Consider the following 18,505-nt stretch of genomic DNA (forward strand, 5'->3'; position numbering starts at 1 on the left):
CACCTCACATGAAATTAAATAAGGCACTGTATGTGTTGAATTTCCTAAATAGTTCATCCTCAGAACCTAATCCACCAATCGTGAGGCATTTTCTAAACAGCACACAAGCAAAGCTAAGGGAAAATCCTTTAGTTTTGATCAGAAACCCAGAGACAGGACAAATAGAGGGTCCTTTCAAACTAATCACTTGGGGCAAGGGTTTCGCTTGTGTTTCCACAGATCGAGGTCTGAAGTGGGTGTCAGCGCGACACGTGAAGCCATTTTGAACGTGAGAACAGGAGAACGTTGATCCGAGAAACAGAGATGAGTACTCAGACAGAAGTCGAGACTCAGACTGCAAAAGATGATTCAGAAGAGATATAAAAAGAAACTGAGGACTTTAGGAATTTTTCCTTTAGGGTGTTGAATGAAAAACATAACAATGATTTCACACAAAAGCAAAGTCATGAACGTCATGATGCTCATGTGCATCATTCTTTCATTCATTGCAATAAGCAATGGGGAAAATTTACCTATTAACCAACCAAAGCAAAATGTATGGGAGGCTTTAGCTCAAGCAGCGAATTTGGATAGTATTTGTCTGACGCACTCGAGGCCAGGGAAACCATTTTCAGCATGCATGGTTGGATTGCCAGTGGACGAATGGCCAATTCCAGGGCACTCCACAATTAACATCTCGCAGGTCATTAAAGATCCTGTGAAAGAGTGGTGTGCTTGGACACATCTACTTTCTGTGGCTTCTACAGAACCTCAGGAATTGGAGATTTTCGGGTCCATGACAATGGAACTCTGCATGCAATTTGAAACTCCTAAGGTCACAAAGGCAAAAACTATCGATTTGACTCCCAATCATGAATTCTATAAGAATGCATCAGCATGGTGCAAATATACAGAGAAAACTGCCAGAGGATCGATCCAAGTCCCAGTGCAATTGCCACAGGGTTTGTTTCTAATTTGTGGGGACAGAATTTGGCACGGCATTCCTGCTAATGCCACGGGAGGTCCATGCAGCATTTGGGAAATTTCAATGTTATCGCCTGATTTGAACTCGCTAAGAAAGAAAAAGCGCAAAGAAAAAAGATCAGTACAACACTATGCGGCAGATTGCAATGATGAAATATTTTCTTGGGACAAGGCCGCGAGAGTTGCTACAGCAATCTTCTCACCTCAAGCAGCATCAGGGGTGACCTTGACTCAAATCGACCGCATGGGTTGTTGGTTGAGCAAACATGCTCGGTCTGTGTCTGTCGCATTGAGTGACATGTTAAAAGACATCAGTGGTGTAAGACAGGCGACTCTTCAAAACAGAGCGGCGATCGATTATCTATTGCTCGCTCATGGACATGGATGTGAAGAGTTTGAAGGGATGTGCTGCATGAATCTCTCAGATCATTCAAGATCAATTCATGAAAGTATTCAAAACATAAAGGACAGCATAAATAAACTTGGTGAGATCACAGGATCATGGATCGATGATCTGGTAGAATTCTTTGACATCTCTCCCATATGGAGAGGAATTTTAAAGATAGGATTCTATATCTTAATAATTCTCTTAGTCCTCATACTTGTTGTCCCATGCATCTTTGCATGTCTGAGACGTGTCATGAGTCAGGTAGCAAAAGAGGTCTTTTTAGTGCAAACAGAAGGGGGAGATGTGGGATCTCAGCACATCAGGACTGACGTGCAGAGTCACCGAGACCACCCTTGGGGGGCTCGGAGGTCCTGGAATGTGGCCAGAAGCGTCTGGTGGCTGTACTTTGATCCTGCACGGGAGAAGACACCTGTATGAGGATGGGAGGACTTCACTGGGATAAATGGTGAAGGGATAGGTTAATTAGAGTGTGAAACACAGGTTTTAGAATTTCTGTACAGGGGGGTCTAGAGAAGTAAGATGGAGGAATTGGGGCGTGTCCTGTCCTTCTTCTTCTTCTTCTTGGCCTCCATCTTCTGTGGTGATGGTGGCACTTTGGGATTGGTTCTTACTAAAAGTGCACCTGTCAATAAGAGTGAAAGGTATTGGGGAAAATAGGTAAATATCGTATATGTAGTTTTGAGTATAAAGATAAGTGACCGCCCCGGGGGCTCTCAGTGTGCTCATGGCTGGCTTGCTGTGCAGACCTCTGTCGGGCCGAGAGAAAATCTTGTAGATAAAAAACTAATAAACACTGAAGACCAAGAAAACCTGAAGACTCTTTTCGTCCTTTGGAGCGCGGGCTGTCCAAGGCCATCCCGAGCCTTTCCGGGCCATAAAAACAGTCGAGAAAGAGACAGGCAACAGAAGGGCAGATGCTCTCACTGCACCTGCAGTGATGGCCACTCTCCCAAATGTTTTTGAACAGGCAAAAATCAGCCACCAGCTTTTCCACCAAAATGCACCTGGCCTGGTTCGTCAGTTTCACATCACTTGAGAACAGGCCAAAGCGATTGCGGGCACATGCCCAAATTGCCAACAACATGCACTCCCTACAGTGAGTACGGGAGCAAACCCAAGGGGACTGAACAGTTGTGAACTGTGGCAAACAGATGTAACACACATACAGTCTTTTGGACAGCAGAAATATGTTCACGTTAGTGTAGATACCTTTTCTGGAGCGGTCTATGCTTCTGCCCACACAGGAGAATCATCTATCGATGCCATTAAGCACCTCTTACAGGCTTTATCTTTCATGGGCATCCCCAAGGAGCTGAAAGCTGATAATGGGCCTGTTTTTAAATCCAAGGAATTTGGGAGCTTCCTGCAGCAATGGGGAGTAGAGCACAAAATTGGCATCCCCTACTCCCCTACAGGTCAAGCCATTGTAGAAAGAACTCACCGTGATATTAAAAGAGTCCTGGACCAGCAACAACAGGTTCTGAAGGTGGAACCTCCCCACATACGGTTATCCAGGGCGCTATTCACAGTTTTCTGAATTGTTCCTTTGACAGCCTGAACCCACCCATCCTATGCCACTTTGGGGGGAACAGCCATAGGTTGATGAAAGAAAAACCCCTGGTTTTAGTAAAGAACCCTGAGACTTGGAAAACGGTGGGACCTTACAAATTGGTTACTTGGGGACGTGGATACACCTGTGTGTCCACCCCCTCTGGTTTAAAGTGGGTTCTTTCCAAATGGGTAAAGCCCTATGTTCCCAAGGTCTCAGAGAAATCTACAGAAGCGCCCCAGGTTGCTCATGCTGCCTGGAGAAGGAAACGCTGCACGCGTTCTCTGGAGGAAATTCCATTTAAGCCTCCTATCTGGAATAGTTTGTAATATATGTTTGTCTCAAGTTCCTTGTAACAGTTTAGATCCCACTGTTCGTGTGTAGTCTCGAGACGCCATGAGACCGAGCCTGCTTCTCGTCCGACTCGTGATCATCCCACCTGCGATCTCCTGCATAGTCCTTCAGCCCAAAGCACGTATGGACTACCTTGGCAAAAGCTCTCAGACATCAACAGAGAAACTGATGACGGGCTGAATGGATTGTTCAAAGGCTGGGGACTCTCGGGCTGGTTGGGATCTATGCTGAAAACTGTGTTTTAGTACTGTTTATTTTAGTTATTGTTATTGTAGTTGTTAGCATTGTTTTTGGACTAATCAAACGCATGGTTCTCAAGTTAATTTCAAGCCCATCTCCCCCTCCTGTAGAGGAGGAACCAATTTCATCACAAACCCAGTCCCTTTCTTTTTAAACAAAACTAGGGGGAGATGTTGCAGTGTATTACAATTTCCTGTTTTACCTATCCTAGTCCTTCAGGTGTGCCATCTTCCCCCGCCCCCCTTTCCCCCTGCTGGGCTGTCAGTCAGTCTTGGCATTCCAGCAGAGCCGTCGTGTGGTTGGTCAGGTTCAAAAGATGCCCCTATGCCCAGAGATCATTGGCCTGTCTGGGTGTCATCCTCCCCTGAGACCCTGCCCCTCCCACCTGGTTGGTGGCTCACCTGTCCCTTCCCTCCCCCCGGAGCCTAAAAGGTCAATCAGGCCATGCGGTTGGCATTCTGTTGGAGCTGTTACCTGTGATTCAGACCTCTGTGACCATGGAATAAAACTCTGGATATTAACCCTCCGGCACAATACGTCTCCTTTCCTCCTCACCATCGCCTGAAGCCTTCCCACGTGAGATAAACTGGGTTTCTACAAGCCTGGACTTGTTCACTGCCCGCTGCCGCATCCAGCCAGCTAAAGGTGTCTCTGGAGTGAAACACCACAGTTGCCGCCTTTGGCTTGGCAGCAGGGGTCAGACGGGCCCAGGCACAATCTACCTGGTGATATTGGGATTCATATTCCAATAGAGGGCAGAGGTAAAAATGTAATGAATCAAAAATGGGAGGAGATGGCATTGACACGTGATATATAAGGGGGGAATCTTCACTTAGCAAGCTTGTACGTGAGGTGGCAAGGGTCCAAGAGCCCTGCACTCCGTACCCTGTGGTTATCTTTTGCTTTTGCACTATTATTTGAACTGAATTATCCGTTATTTTTAATCAAATTATATTGTCGATATATATTTTCTAAACTATTCAATTAAAATTGCTGCTGTCTCAAATATTGTTTGGGTTTTTTTATGATGGGATAATTGGGCAAACATAACAACAAGAAACACAAGGGCAAAACCAATGGCCGGAATATATCACACAAGAAAGGACAGCTCAGAATTCTGCCAGCAACAGCTTTGCTGTGACAGGCCACGAGTGCAGTGCATACAAGCTCCAGGCAAATGTTTCAAGGCAAAGCTGAGAACAGCAAATCAAATCCAAACCAGACAGAGAGTACCACAACAGCAGGAGAGAGAACAAGAAGAGAGCAGAAGTGCAGTGATGCTGGCAGGCCGTTCATTGCAGAGGCTCTTTCTTCCCCAGCTCACAAAAACAACACAGAAACAAAGCCCTGAGCATGGAGCCACTGCCGCTCTCACGCCCTGTTTGGAAGGACCGTCGTGTCCCAGCCATGGAGTGACAAGCAGGATCCCTCACCTCCCGACTGACAGCTGCCATCTCTCCTTCAGCCATGCGTGTCTGTCTGACAACGTCCTGCAAAGTTCCTCCATCCATGTATTCCATCACCAGCCAGAGATCTCCATCAACAAGCAAGCTGAAGAGGGAAACAATGGCATGGAGATGAAGGTGCAGAGCTCAATTGCCCCATGGAAAAGCCTGGAGTGGAGTTTTGTTTCCAGGTCACATGTCAGTGAGGACAGAATCAGATGGAGAGACATTCCTGCAGGCTGCACAGCCCTTGGAATCTGCACAGTCTAAAGGAGAAGGAGACACCTGTGAGAAAGGAGAGGCCTTAGATGGCAAGCAGGTGAAAAATGCAGTTTAGCAACAGCCCAGATCAATGTGGAACCACAGCCCTTGGCCCCAGCTGGTTCAGCTCCTGAACTCATCAGTTCCACTATTCCCTGCAAAACAAGGCAACACAACTGCCAGGGTTATCCAGGGGAGGAGGCCGTGCAGCACTTGGGACAAAAGCAGTCAGAAAACCTTGCAGGAAGTCCCTTCAGAAACAGGCAAGGCCAGTGAAAAATGGGCAAATGAGGCATTTCTGGAAACAAGAACCTGATCTTCCTGGCATCTGTAGCAATGGAAAAGGGCTGGGAAGAAGAAGCCAAGGGAAATAATTTCTGCTGTGGTTTATCAGCACTTCTTGGGAGACACAGCAAACAGGGAGGAACTTGAAGGAAAAACCAAAGCAAAGCAACAAAAGCACATGGAGGGAGTGAACTGCCAGGCTTTTGTTTTGGGAAGATGTGGCTGGGTCAGGCATTTTCAAAACAGGCTACAGACTCTGGATGCCAGGAAAGGTTAATGCAGGGCCCGGGCACGGGATAAGAGCTGAAGCACTCACCTGTCCAAAGAGTTGACAGTGTTGGGGTTCTTCTTGTCCCTCAGGAGCAGGATCTCATTCACAGCTCGTTCCCTGTTCTGCCCTCTGAGACTCATTTTCTTGATGAAGGGACATTGCAGCCTTTAACTGCAGGAGTCTGTGGCAGGAGGCCACAGCAAACACGGAGCGAGTCTTTTTGGAGTGACGGAGCCGGGCTGTGCCCTACTGCCTTGGGATGGGACACCAGAGCTCAGCAAGGGCCATTCCCACAGCCCAGTGCTCTGCCAGCCAGGGGCTGCTTACAGGACACATGGCCAGAGACATTTGGCCTTGCAAGCTCTGCAGAAATGGTCCCTCAGCTGTCAGCCTCAAAGCTCTAACAACATTCTCTGCACCTACAGTCTTCTCAAATGGCCTCAACACTCTCATTATTATTATTATACAAACACATTTTGCAAGCAGGAGGTAATTCTGGTTCTGTGAAAACAGAGCAAAACAGCCAGGAACTCTTTAGCAATTCTATGGGATTTGGTCATGATTTCAGATCCAACTGCTCTGTCTGGGATTGCACAACAAAGCAAACACACACACCCATTGCTCAGGTGATCCCTGTCACAGGCTGTCACTGACACCAGACCCAAACACAACTGCAGGATTTAGGAGAGAGCTTTGCTCTGGACATCCATCTTCTCATTTCTCTCCCTCTGTCTTTGAACAGCTGAACTTGGACTAAAATCCCGAACTGAGCCCAAGCAGGATCTTTCCCTAATTAGGGCTTGAGGTTCCCTTTGAAGATGAAAGGCAGGATGGGAAAACTGCTAAATAATGTTCCTGTCTGAGGCTGGGATGAAGATTAATGGGGCCTCAGTCTCCAGCAGCTGATGCATTCACACTTTTAGATATGAAGACCAAGCCAGCGTGTCCTGCTCTGACAGACACCGCTGCCCTCCTTGCATTCCTTGGGCACTTGAGAAGGACCAAGTCTGTCCCCGCTGTGCTCTGCAGGCTGACACTGCTCTGCCTTCAGAGGAGCAGCCTGGACAGGAAAGCTCTGCTGGTCCCCAGAGCTGCAGCCACAGCTCCCAGCAGAGGGGAAAGCCCTGCAGAGCTGCCGGCCGTGCTGGGCGTGTTGGCACTGACCTCTCCTCCAGTGGCCCTGTCGAGTCCTTTAGAAACGGCTCCAAAAGCCCTGGAGACAAAACAGCAGAGAAGAAAGAAGCAGCGCTTTAGGCCCTGGCAGTGAAAGCCAGCCCAGACAGATCTCTGCTGCCTGCAGCGTTCACAAACACCTGGGTGCATCGACCCTTCCATCACCAGCAAAGCAGCCACCAGCCCTCTGCCATGCAAGGTGTGCAAGAGAAAACTGAGACCCAACACGAAGGAACTGGGCTGGAGCAAATCCCAAATGTCCACCCTGAATTACTTTAGTTCCAAAGCTAGGAGGAGAAATGGGTGTCTAAAGAACTGGAAAAGAATGCATTTCATCCTTTTCCATTTCCAGGCTAAGTCCTGCCTGTTCTACAAGGGCCCTGCCATCAGGCAGGTGATGCATTTCCCCCCAGAGTGCATCAGCTCTGTGTCTGTTACTGAATGTATGGGGTCTGCTACCTGTACTAGAGTACAGCACTTATTGGTTCATCTCTGGTTTCTGTTTCTAAACCATTAGGTTGATAATCCTGACTGGTGGATATTATTTGAAGGAAAATATTTGAAAGAAATCTTCTTGAGAACTGTTTTCTGACAGTCACCAGATGGTGAGTTGCTCTTTTAGGCAAGCCAGTTCCAGGGACAGAAGATCTTCCAGGTCCTGCTCCTTGCTGCAGGCAGGACACTGCCAGCCTCAGGGGCCTTTGATGGCACCGTCTGACCACAGTTATCAATTCTGATCAGGACTGAGAGACAGTAGGATGGTAGCCCAGTGTCTGAAGGTGCTTTGGGCTCTCCTGACCTCTCACTTGATCCTGCACCAGCACAACCCCCAGCCCTGCTTGTGCAGAAGTAGCTGCCATGCACTTACCCTTGGCCAATCTGCTCCACTTCCAGGTATTTCTGGGCAGGCTCCGCCTCGCTCACGGTGTTCCCTGAAAGAAAAAACGTGGAAGACGCTCCCTGCCAGAGTGAGAGCCCGCCTTGCGGCAGAGCCAGAACCAGCCCCACTCCCTGGGGCCGTGAGCCCCTTGGTGTCAGCTGGGGAAGGACAATAAATGGCTCTGTGACATTCAGCTGCAGAGCAACCCTGGGTGCAGCTGATGCCCAGACACACACACAGCACCTGCTCGGGCACCCAGGAACAGAGCAGACGTACTCAGCTGCATCAGGCACCACTCCCCTCTCCCCTCTGGCTGCAGGGCTGTGCTGCTGTCAGAATGTTCAGCCCAGGATCCCACAGCGGAGGGAGCTTCATTGTCCTCTTCCCAAGCAGAGGGAGCTTCTCCATCCTCTTCCCAAAATGCTGCAGCTTCTCCATCCTCTTCCCAAAATGCTGCAGGTTTGCGATCATCTTTCCAAGCCAGGGGATGTTCACTGACCACTTCCCATGCTGGGAGATGTTCACTCTCCTCTTCCCAAGACACAGGATGTCCTCCGTCCTCATCCCACACTGGGAGATGTCCTCCATCCTCATCCCACTCCATGGGAGCTTGGCCATTCTGGCCCCACACCAGGGCACATCCACTGTCCTCGTCCCACGCCAGGAGATGTCCCCTGTCCTTGTCCCACCCCGCGGGAGCCTCGCCGTTGCATTCCCACACCGCGGGATGTTCGCCCTCGTCTCCCAGAGCAGCTGGAAGTTCACTGTCATCTCCCGGCACTGAGGGAAGTTCACCATCGGCCCCCAGAGCAGCGGGAAGCTCACTGCTGTCTTCCTCCTCTTTGGAAGCAGAAGGAGCCCCAGGAGGTGCTGGTGCTGCTTTTGTGCCCTGTGGACAGACGGCAGCGTGAGGGACGGGAATTTCTATCTCAGTTATCACCTTATTTATCCTCAGCTGCACATCCAGCTGCACTGAGCAGAAATTGGGTTTGGAGCTGTTCCAACTAACAATGGGCTAAAGTCAACATTGCCACTTATTGTTGGGAATTCGATATTCCACCATGGCTAAAGCCAGCAAGCAATCCTCTGCCTCCAAAGCCAGACCTGCAGCTCTTCAAAAGCTCTTCAGCAGAAAAGGAGAAAACTGCCGGGGATCCCTTTGCTGCTGCTGCTGCTGTAGGCACTGACAGGAACTTTCCTTCAGCCTCCCAGGCTGGCACTCGGCTGCCACATGCCGAGCTCACAACTTGCTGCACAATTCCAAACACCAAAGGTTCCTTTCCCACTCACCAAAGGAGGAGCTGCTCAGAATCCAGACATGAGGTGCCCTGCGATGGGAGAAGGAACATGAACCAGATGCTGTTAGGAGAAAAACTGCCTGTGGTGGGAAATGCCACGGAGCAAGGCAACCCTGAGAGAGCATTTTGCTTTCACAGCATCCCTCCAGGAGCCACAGTCCCATCCCACAGCAAGCAAGAGAACAGCACAAAATACTGGGCTGGGTCAGTTCTTGGCTGGAGCAGCAAAGGGAGGGAGTTCCAGGCTCTGCTGGCACAGACTCCCTGCTTGAGGGAACAGAACCCCCCAGGGTTCATTGCAGATGCTGTGCACGCCCCGCTGGCTGCAGACACCCCCTTTTCCAGCTGCAGCTGCAGGCAGGAGCTCTCCCAAAGCAATGGTGTCTTCATGGCAATTTGGTTCCAAAGTCAACTCAGCTCCAGAGGAAGAACAGAAAGCACACAGCAAGCCCAAAGGCACAGATGCAGCACCGAGGGAAAACCTCGACTTACGTGCCAAGTGGGTCAAAAAATACCCCGAATAAGCCACACAGTACAAAGTGTAAACTGCAGCAGCCACCTGCTGGAGCACTTTGGCTGCGCTGCACACGTCTGCAGCCTGTAGCCCTGCAAGCACAGAAGGACACTCGTCAGGGCTGGGCTGGCTGCTGAAAATGCCTCGGGCAGGAGGATCCTCCGGCAATGAGCCCAGAGCCACTCTGGGCACTGAGGCCTCCGTGTCCCACAGCAACGGGAACACCACGGGGACGTGGCGCTGTTCCTGTGACATCCCAGCAGCAGCTCATGCAGAAACTGCCTGGAAGGTTCTCCTGTGTCACAAAGGAGCACAAAGAACCCTCCCAGGGCACAGCCCATGGCCCAAAGGGTGCAAGAGGAACTCGGAAAATGCAGCAAACAAGGACACCCCATAGCCCAGCCTGAACACTGAGGACGAACAAAGACCGCACCAAACCAAAGGAAACGTGACCTTTAGTCACTGATGCTTCTGACTAAAAGCAGCGAGCCTTGTTCCATCTGGGATCTTTGTTCTAGTTCTAAAAACAAGCAAGGTTCTCCAGTCTAAATACACAGAAGGCAGGAACTGGGGAGGAGGTGGGATTAGGAAGGAGGAGGAGGAGGAGGAGGGAGAGAGGAAAAGGAGGAGCAGGAAGAGGAGGAGCAGGAGCAGGAACAGGAGGAACAGGAGGTTCCAGTGCCCCCTGTGGCCGCAGCCGCGGGACCATTGCCCCCAGCTCGTCCTGCAGGTGAGCGGGGAGGGGGAGCTTGTCCCAAATCTCTCGGGGTGTCGCCGAGAGGGTTTTTTATTGGGGTGTGTTTGGAGCTCGCAGATTGTGGATTTGAGCCCCAAATATCATCTGGTGTCCCTGGGAGGTTTTTTCCTCTGTGTGTGTAGGTTTGGATCTTGCAGGAGCCCACAGCTGAGCCCCTTGGGGGATCTTTGGGGGCCCACGTGGCCATTGCCCCGTATGGGCAGGGGAGGCCATTGGTCCTGGGGACCCCCGGGAGAGCAGAGGAGGGGAACCCCTGGGACCCCCAGAGTGGGGAGAGCAGAGAGGGGCGATCCCAGAGCAGGGGGACCCCAGCAGCCTGGAAAGGGGGGGAGCCTGGAGAGGGACCCCTGGGATCCCTGGGATCTCAAAGTAGAGCATCAGGGTAGAAAGGACCCCATGGACCCCCAAAAGCCCCTGGATCATCCCTAAGCAGGACGCCGGAGAATGGAGAACCCCTGGAACCATTGGACCCCTGTGATCCCAAGAAAAGGAAACTTCTGGAACCCCAAAAGTGGAGAGATCAGCAATAGGGAACTCCTGGGACAGTTTTTTTGGGCTAAATCTTGATGTGTGGAGATTTTCATGGACACAAGACTCCTGCTGAGTTCCAGAGATGGACCTGGCCAGGAGGAGCCTCTACTCCATGGCGCTCCCACCTTGGTTTCCCCCAAACCAGGGTCTGTCATTCCCAAGCTGTGGCCAGATGGAGGAGGAGGAAAAGCCCCAGAGATCCCTCACAAGGAGGGTCTGCAAACCCAGCCCAGGGAGGGGTGAGGAGGAAAGAGCCCCCCTGAGCCAGGAAGGCGGCCGGAGATGCAGCCAGTGCTCAGAGCTGGTGGAGAAGCCTCATGGCAGGGAGAAGCCCCACAAGTGCTTGGAATGTGGGAAGGCTTTCAGCTCCAGCTCCACCCTGATGGAACACCTGAACACCCACACTGGGGAGAGGCCCTGGGAGTGTGGGGAATGTGGGAAGAGCTTCAGTGGGACCTCCGACCTCAGCAAGCACCACAAGATCCACACTGGGGAATGGCCCTAGGAGTGCTTGGAATGTCAGAAGAGCTTCAGGTGGGATTGAGAGATTGTCACTCACCAGCACTTCCACACCAGGGAGAGGCCCTGCGAGTGTCCCGAGTGTGGGAAGAGCTTCGTGCGCTGCTCCAGCTCCATCCCCCATGGGAGAATCTCCCCTGGATGATCCCCAGTGACCCCCGTTGGGCAGAGCCCTGGTGACCCCTGTTCTGGGTGATCCGTGTTGGGCAGGGGGAAGGTGTTGGAGAGATTTCTTTCCCTTCTCCTTGTGCTGCTGTGATTTGGTTGGTAATAAATTCCCTCCGTGTGTCCAGGCCATGTCTGTTGTGCCCGTGCGGGATTTGCTGAGGGATCTCTCCCGGTCCTTGTCCCCACGCAGGAACCCTCAGTTCCATTTTCTGTCCCTGTGTGGCTGCGGGGGGCAGGGACAGAGCGGCTCTGGGGGTGCCTGGCATCGGGCCAGCGTCACCGCTCGCCACGGGCAGCCCTGAGATGCCGCGCACCTGGGCACGCATTGCTGGGCTCACCTGAGCTCCCACCTGCCCAGCGCCCCAAGGTTCCCCCTCCCCAAAAAACCCCCAGCCCGGGGCTGCAGCGTCCCGGAAAGGCCTCAGCCAATGGCGGCGCAGGCAGGAGGCGGCACAGCCAATGAGAGCTCGGGGCGTTGGATTGCCTCATCGGTTGCTGGGCAGAGCCCGTGGCCGGTCGCTGCCCAGAAGCGGCGGCAGCCAATGAGAGCGCGCGGCGCTGCCGAGCCCGCCCTGCTCCGGACTGGCGCTCCCAGCGCAGCGCGGCTGCTTTGGGGCTGCTGCTCCCTGCCCGGCCCCGGCCATGGGGCGAGGGGCGAGGGGCGGCAGCTGGGGCCCTCCTGGTGGCACTGGTGGTGCTGGGAGCCCCCCCGGCTGCGGGCGCGGAGCTCTCGGGTGAGCGGGGGAAGGGAGGCGCTGGGACAGCGGGGAGAAGGGGGAAAAGGGGCGAAGGGGGAAGCTCGGAATGGAGGGGGAGGAGGAGGGGACCCCCCAAAGGGAGAGCGGGAGGGGAGGGGTGGGAGAGGGTGGGGAAGAGGGCAAAAGCGGAGGGGGGGACCTCAAAACTGATCGCAATGGGGACTGGGGATTGGGGAATTTGTGGGAAAATGGAGAAGTGGCACCCCAAAGTGATTTGGGGAGCGGCCGGAGGTGGGAGGGGAGAGGATGTGGAAGGGTAAATGGGAGAAGGGCGGCAAACAGGAAGCGGCAGCTCGGGCAGGAGGGTCCCGTGGCGGCCGAGGGACACAGGGGGTGCGGAGTGGGGATCCGGGGTGGCCCCGGAGCTCTGGGGGTGCTGGGGGAGGGTGTTGGAGAGGCACCCCCCGATCTATGTTCCGCACACACAGGGGTGTCCCAAAGGATGACGAAGTCCGAGTGTTACTTCATTAACGGCACGGAGAAGGTGAGGTACGTCCAGAGATCCATCTACAACCGGGATCAGTTCATAATGTTCGACAGCGACGTGGGGCACTTTGTGGGGTTCACCCGCTATGGGGAGAAGTTGGCCAAGCGCTGGAACAGCAACGCGGTATTCATGGAGGACAGACGGACTGCGGTGGACTGGTTCTGGCGGTGCTGGTACAAGAATTTTACCCCGTTCATCACGGAGCGCCGAGGTGAGCGCGAGGCAGAGCGTGTACCCTCGGGGCCTGCCCTGCCAGTGACCCTGGAGCCCCTCAAAATCTCCCTGGGCATCGGCCCAGAGCCCTCAGCCCTCCTTGTGCCGACCCCCGGGGTCTCCAGATCCTCCCAGTCCCTCCCAGTGCCCCCCCGCGCGTCCATTTCAGCAACCCGTAAAGTTGACGCTTGGCAACCAATGAGATCGCATCGTGTTCATGACTCATCTGTTGCCAGGCAGACCCGCAGCACGGGGTGCCTCGCGCCGGACTCGGCCTCCCAGTGCCGCGCACTTCATTCCCAGTTCCTCCCAGTGCCACCAAGATCCCTCCCAGTGCCATTCCAGTCCCTCCAAGACCATGCCCAGTTCCTCCCCAGTCTCTTCCAGTCCATTCCCAGTCTCTTCCCAGTTCATTCACAGTTCACTCATAGACCTCCACCCTCTCTCCCAGTTCCCCCATTCCTTCCCATCTCTCTGTGTCACCCAACTCCCTCCCAGTCTCTCCCACTCCCTTCCAGCACATTCCCAATCCATCCGAGCCCATTCCCAGTCCCTCCCACCACATTCCCCAATCCATTCCCTGTCACTCCGAGTCCATTTCAGTGCGTTCCCAGTCCCTCTCCAGCCCAGCCCAGCCCTCCCCTCTCTGTCCCAGTGCCCCTCAGCTGATCCCAGTGTGTCCCCGCTCTCTCTCCCAGTGTCCCCCAGCGTGTCCATCTCGCTGGTTCCCCCCTCGAGCTCCCAGCCCGGCCCCGGCCGCCTGCTCTGCTCCGTGATGGATTTCTACCCTGCTGCCATCCAGGTGAGGTGGTTCCAGGGCCAGCAGGAGCTCTCGGAGCACGTGGTGGCCAGCGACGTGGTCCCCAACGGGGACTGGACCTACCAGCTGCTGCTGCTGCTGGAAACGCCGCCCCGACGCAGGCTCAGCTACAGCTGCCAGGTGGAGCACGTCAGCCTGGAGCAGCCCCCGAGGCGGCACTGGGGTACGGCGGAGCCCCTGGGGGCGCTGGCAGAGCCACTGGGCTGTGCTGGGAGGCACTGGGAGGGAGCTGGAGAGAGCCGGGCTGGAAGTGGGAGAGGAGCTGGGGGCTGGGCAAGGGCTGGGAAGGGGTTTGGGGGATGCTGAGGAGGGTGGGATGGGTTTGGGGGGTCCTGGTGGGCACTGGGAGGGAGTTTGGGAGTGCTGGGTGTCACTGGGAGGGAGTTTGGGGGCGCTGGGTGTGACTGGGAGGGATCGCAGGGAGCCCAGAGGGGCTGGAAGGAGATCGGTGATGGCAAAGAGGGGCTCGCCATGAGCTCGGTTGTGCTGGGCACAGCCTGGGAGGGCTCTGGCTGAGTCCTGCCGGGGCTGCCAAGGGACTGCGAGAGGCTTTGGGGGTCCTGGGGCGCTGGGGGCAACTGGGAGGGGGCTGTGGGATGCTGAGAGGGACGGGAGGGGCTTTGGTGGCTCCTGGCCAGGCCAAAAAGGGATCGTAGGGAGGTTTCAGTGGTTCCTGGCTGGGCTGGGGGCCACAGGGAGGGCGCTGGGAGGGGCTCGGGGTGTCCCTGAGAGGTTTTGGGGGTGCTGAGCCCTGCGGACCCCCCAGAGATGCCGCCAGACGCCGCCCGCAGGAAGATGCTGACGGGCATCGGGGGTTCGTCTTGGGCTTGGTCTTCCTGGCGCTGGGGCTCGGCTTCTCCCTGCGCAAGGTCAGGGCGGCTGCCGGGGGTGGCATCCCCGCCGTGGCGGAGCGTGTGCGCTCCCGCCGGGGCCCCCAGCCCGGTGTCACCCCCTTTTCTCTGCCCACAGAGCTCCTGAGCCGGCGGCGGCCGCAGCCCCTCCCCGTGGGCTCGGGCCCGGCCGGGACCCCCCGCTCCGTCCCCGCTCCGCTGACTTTGGGGGGGTCCCGTGTCCCCCCCAGCCCCGCTGGCGCTCTGCCCCCGCCCAGTGCCTGCTCCCAGTGCTCCCAATAAAGCTTCCCAATTGGGCCCGGGGGGCGATGGGGACGGATCTGGAAAAAGGGAGGGGAGCAAAGGGTGGAGGATTGTGAGAGTTTGTCCAAATTTTCCCTCATCTGCCTCACAATCGTCATTGCGGACCAGTGAAGAGAAGACCCTCCCTGCCTTCTCTGTAGGAGAAAGTCACATGCCACAAGGCCCCAAGACCAGAACTCAGTGCTAAGCCATTGTTTTCACAGCTGTTGTTTGCTGTATGCTAAGAAGGGGACACTGTGCTCTTTGTGCAACAACAGCCTTGGGAGCTGTCCCACCTCTCGGCCTGGCTGGACTTCTCCTGAGTTACAGGTGGTCCCCCCACAGAAGACCCTCACCTGTTTTACAACCACCGTGACAGACGGACTGAGATGGAAGGAGCCTCTCCATCAAGGACTGAGACATGGAACCCCCATGTGAAAAGGCCCCTCTGCTCCTTCCAAGGACTGGGACTGAAACCCCCAGCCCGGGGCAGGTGTGTGGGGGAAGCAAGCTGACCAAAGCCAGATGTTTGCCTGCAGGTTGTGACTGCTGGACCAAGAAGACAATGGCTCTCGCTTACTGCTGAGAGCATGGACTACCTGTTACATCTATTCCTTATTGTGTCTGTTTCCCTCCCTTGCAATTTCCAATAGAGTTATCATAATAAAAACCTCTGAGTTAGCAAGAGACTTTGAGATCTCCCCGACGTAACAGCGGATCCTCAACTGGACTGGACCAAAGGACTTTGTCTCTACGTTTGGTAGCTCTATCCCCCTCTTTCTCTCTCTCTCTTTTGTCTCTCTCTTCCTCTATCTTTTTCTCTCCCTTAATCTCTTTATTGCATTTTGCTGTGGTCATTCAATAAAGGTGCATTTGTTTCGATTATCATTGCAAACCCCCTTGTACCGTGTCGTTTCTTTTTGCACCCTGAGATCAAATCCACGAACCATCATGAAACCCGTCCATGAGGACGGATAGTGACACCCCCCAAGGACCCCTCCCCAAATTCCTCCCCAAAGCATCCCCAACACCCCCAGACCCTGCTAAAACCCCCTTAAGTTCCCCCCAGACCCTCTCCAAATCTCCTCAAGACCCCTCCCCAAATTCCCCTCACGACCCCTCCAGGACCCCTCACCTGTCCCTGCGCCTCCTCAGCAGCTCCCGGAGCCCCCCGTCCTCTCCCAGCGCCTCCCCCGGTCTCTCCAGCGCCTCCCGCAGGACCCGCCCGAGCCCGGGGCGGCTCCCGGGGGTCCCTGAGGGGGTCCCGGGGTGCGGGGCAGAGGGAGGGGGCGCCCGCTCCATGCCCGGCCCCAGGGTCAGGGGGTGCTGCTTCGCGCTCGGTTCTGATTGGCTGGTACGCGTGGGGAGGCCGGGAGTTGCTATGGGGAATTGGCCAGTGATTGGTTGGTTTTGTAGAGGGTGCGGTGATTGACAGGAGATGGGCGGGGGAGGCGGGCTTTGCCGAGGGGAGGCGCACGGTGATTGGTTGGATGAAGGCAAAAAAGATGGGAGCTGCTGAGGGAAGACGCCCGGTGATTGGTCGGTTCAGGATGAGAGAGGCAAGAGTAGCTGAGAGGAGAAACGCGGTGATTGGATTGTTCGGTGTGAGAGGTGGGCGTGTCTGAGGGGAGGCATGCAGTGATTGGGTGGATCGGTGCACAAGGAGGCTGGTGTTCCTGAGGGGTGACCTGCGGCGATTGGATGGTTTGGAGCAGGGCGCGCAACTACTGGTTGGGAAAAGTCCGGGATTTTTAAGGGAACATTCCCGGACTTTTGGGGGGAAACTCTCAGATTTTTAAGGAAAAATTCCCGATTTTTGCAGGAGAAACATTCCTGGAGCTTTTGACCCTACGTGACCCCAAATAACTCAAATAGCCCCAAAACACTTGGAAAAAAACCCCAATAACCACAAAGAACCCCAAACAATACCTAGAAATCCCCCAAATAACCCCAAAAAACGAAAAAAACCCCTCCACCAAGTTAAAGCCAAAAAACCCCTAATGATATCAAGCACACCGAAAAAAACCCCATATACACACACATTAACCCCAAGAACCCCAAATACTTCCAAATAAACCCACATAAACCCAAATAAGCCCAAACAAACACTAATACTTCCAAATAAACTCAAATAATTCCAAATAACCCCAAATAAACAAGAAATAAACCCAGTAAAACCCAAGATAAACCCCAAATAGTCCATCAATAACCCCAAAGAAACCCCAAACAAACCCTAAATAAACGCAAATAAACCCCAAGAATCCCCAGTTCCTCACGTCCCCACCCCAAAACAGATCCCGACCAATCAGAACGCGCGGCACTGACGACTTTCCAACTGCTGGGCTCAAACTCAGAGCACGAGCCCCGCCCAGCGATTTTCAGCCAATCAGCGCCCGGCTCGACTCTGACTCATCACTTGCCAGGCACAGACCAAGGCCTCTCATTGCGGTAAATACTGAGAGACCGAGCGGGGTAATTTCCAGCCAATCAGAGCGTGTCTTGCTGATGACTCATCAGATGCCAGGAGCGCATTTGGTGGGGGGGGGGGGAAGGTGACCCTGGGGATGGGCTGGGGACCCCAAATTAATCCAAAACGGGGTCGGGACCCCAAAACGGAGCAGGAGGGCCCCGGAGCCCCCAAAACCAAACACGGGGGAGGGGACTGGGGGAACGATCGGAAAGGGGAGGGAGAGTGGGGAAAAGAGGGTTGGGACCGCAAAATTGAGCTGGGAGGGGATGGGACCCCCAAATTGAGGTGGGAGGGGAATGGGACCGCCAAATTAAGCTGGGAGGGGAATGGGATCCCAGAACTGAGCTGGGAGAGGGATGGGACACCCCAAATTGAGCTGGGATGGGGGTGGGACCCCAAACAGGAGGAAGCCAATTTTGTTCCTAGAATATGTAAATGAGTTTATGGATATGCAAAGAGTCTCTGAATATGCAACAGGCTGATGTCATGCGAGACAAGGACCATCGAGCAAAGGTTGTTATGGCCACCAAGACGCCCCAGTTATTTTCGGGGACATCCCTCAATTATTCTGGCTTGATTACATCAGCCTGTTGCAGATTCATAGACCCTCATGCATAACCATAAACTCATTTACATATTTCATGAACTATTTTATATGGCCCATCCTTTGATTACTACTACTACTACTACTACTAATATCAATAATAATAATAAAAATAATTTGAAATTAAAGGGCTCTCAGGAAAAGATATGGGAGTAGAAATAACAGTTCTTTCTTAGGAAAAACTAAAAATACAAATGCAGTAGTACAAACAAAAAAACAACAGTGACAGAGTCAGAATCCTCTTGGAATCCAGTGAAAAAGGTTGATCCCTTGGAATCCAGTGGGAAAAGGGCTGATCCCCTGGGAATCCAGTGGAAAAGAGCTGATCCTCTTAGAATCCAGTGGGAAAAGCTTGATCCTCGAGGAATTCAGTGAAAAATGATGGTGATCCTTTGGAATCCAG

The 18,505-nt window shown here is 53.9% G+C and overlaps 1 protein-coding gene across 1 annotated transcript in view; it reads right to left on the bottom strand.

The window, feature by feature from the left end:
- Positions 1 to 18,505, bottom strand: part of LOC128945473 (zinc finger protein 208-like) — a gene marked incomplete at its 5' end in the record, with an annotated part of 152,039 nt that overhangs the window by 132,438 nt on the left and 1,096 nt on the right.

The sequence above is a fragment of the Melozone crissalis genome, unplaced genomic scaffold (assembly GCF_028551555.1).
Source record: "Melozone crissalis strain CALT ecotype California unplaced genomic scaffold, PUWL_Pcris_2 ptg000066l_1, whole genome shotgun sequence".
Classification (NCBI taxonomy): Eukaryota; Metazoa; Chordata; class Aves; order Passeriformes; family Passerellidae; genus Melozone; species Melozone crissalis.